The following is a 2,525-nucleotide window of genomic DNA, read 5'->3' on the forward strand; positions in this document are numbered from 1 at the left end:
ATTCCACTCCTTCTGTTCTCTTGTTATGCACGCTCGATACCCGCGGTTCAAATAAAATATGCACCGCTTTGAATTCTAGATATTTCTGCTAAAACTTAAAACATTCGACATCTGCTCATAAATATTTTCGACATAAATAAAAAGCACGAAAAAATATTTAGCCGATGCTGCTTCATTTATGTAATAGGTAACGAAAGAGAAAATTTTTTTTAATGATTTTTTTTTTATTAAATCGTAATTTAAATAGTAAACAGTCAATTGAAAATGAACATTCCGGATGGTTGTTAATGAAAATTCTAGAAAAGTGGTGTAATATTAAACATAAATGAAATAAAAAGCAATTTTTAAATAAAATTAAAATATTGTTGTAAATTATGTACATCTGATTTTTTTAGAGGTCTCATTTTCATAAATAATAAATTATTTTCCCAATTTTGTTGTTATCACGTTAGATTTTTTTATAATATTTTTAATTGTAATGGAATTCGTTGTACTGCATGTATATTAAAAAAAAAAAAATAAGGCGCCCATAATAAAATATTATATTGTGTAGGCTGGTTGCGTTACTCGATATGCCAATGCATATAATATGCAAATCAAGTAAAATAATGTAGAAATAAACATTCCGGAGTTTGAATTGAATTAGAAACAAGATGCACGAACATAAATTATTTTACGGACTCCAATGGTATTTCAGGCATATGTACATTTTCAATTCTATGCTCTCATATCTCTAAGCCGGGACATTTAATTAGCTTATTCAAAACTGTCTGGATTATACGGGCGTTCGTGGAATATACGAGAAGAACGATAGTAATGTTACGCCCAACTGAGGGATTAAAAGACAGAATGGATTCCGATGATGGTAATGGACCGATTCAAAACATAAATGGGGTAAAAGGACTTAAAAGGACATGATTAACGCGTGTCGTGGCCGAGTTTAACTGGTCATATCGTATTTTTGCATATATATAATGACATTTTAAGCCGTAAAACGCCAACGCTCTGTTGTTAAGATGGCAATTACGCTTAAATAAAATGGGCACAAAAATAAAAATTCGTTTGCTAAATACATTATCAAAAACACAATGGGTAATAATAATTTTAAGCCGGAAATTGTCACTTTGGTCTAACGCAAAATTGTGCTTAAATGTCAATTAATTAAGCAGTGAAAAAAAACCGTTTTTGTAATTCAGCGCACAGATCCAAAATACATGCTTCAAGAAAGATTTAAAATCTTCTCTTAATATTGCTTTTTTAAATTTGAAAAAATACTTGAATATTGTTTTTTTAAAATTACTCTGAGCATGTTTTCATATTTTGTAACTACTTTTAATTACTTTAAGCATTGATTTTTAAAAAGAAAATTTTATGTTTATTACTGCAATTTGTTAATATTTTTGATGTCCTTTTTGTATTTGAGCGTGGTTTTTATTCCTATTTATTTAAATTCTTATTTTTTTGTTCTTTTAAGTTTTTTTTTAAATTTCTAATATTACTTTCACTTATGTAAATACAGAATAAATACTTTTAACATAACTCTTTCGTAAATTTTTGGGCTACTTTTAATATTGCTTTTTCTTGTAATTACTTTAAACATTAACATTAACATGTTTTTAATTTGATGTTTTAATGATTTCAAATTTTAATTCAATCAAACTACTTTCAATATGGTTTTTTCCCCTTATAATAATATTGTACTTGAAATAATTAAAATAGTTTGATGTACGGAAAGCACCAAGGCGGCGTTTACAAACCAAACCTTAATAATAAAAATAAAAATCATGTTCGTGCATTTGGTAATATTTCTAAGTTGTAGCAAATCCTTTGCAACCCACTAAACAAAAATAATAAGTATTTTTGCATAGACCTTATATTATGGCCAAGTTATACAACATGAATCTACGACTCTATACAACAGAGGTATCGATAAATTCTTCCGAGAGACCTGGGATTGTATCCGACTTTAATCTTACCCTATCATAAAGTGTCTGAAATTTGGACCCTCGGAAAGTGGAAAACTATACCTAGATTCATTTGCATACTGGAAAGATGCATAGAGCACTTGATATCTTTGAAAATATTGAAACGTATTCCAGTCACTTGCTACACGATGGCAAGATCATTCTTCCGACGCTTCTGTTATCTGCAAGTCCAGGGACTTGCAGGATTCGTAAATCAATTATACTTACATAAATTAATAAATGCTCTTCCTGTATCGGGAATCGGACCCGTATCTTTTGTCGGGAGTAACACAGCGAGCTGACCACTATTTGTTGTTCTAATTAATATGTCACTTTTTTTTTTGTATACATAAATATACTATAATCACATTTAAGTTGATTTAATTCAGTTAGCGTAAGTTGATCATTATTATAGTTTTGTTAGATAAAAGTTTATATTTAAAATTGTGCAGTAATTAGGATTGAAAAGGACAGCAAACCGATGTGACATAAGTGTCAAGGAGAAGAGAAAAGGAGACGCTCGGGTGGTCTCATAAAAAGAGCACACCTAAGCCGATGTTT

Source organism: Micrasema longulum, unplaced genomic scaffold (assembly GCF_059751315.1).
Source record: "Micrasema longulum isolate JH-2025_06_02 unplaced genomic scaffold, ASM5975131v1 h1tg001771l, whole genome shotgun sequence".
Lineage (NCBI taxonomy): Eukaryota > Metazoa > Arthropoda > Insecta > Trichoptera > Brachycentridae > Micrasema > Micrasema longulum.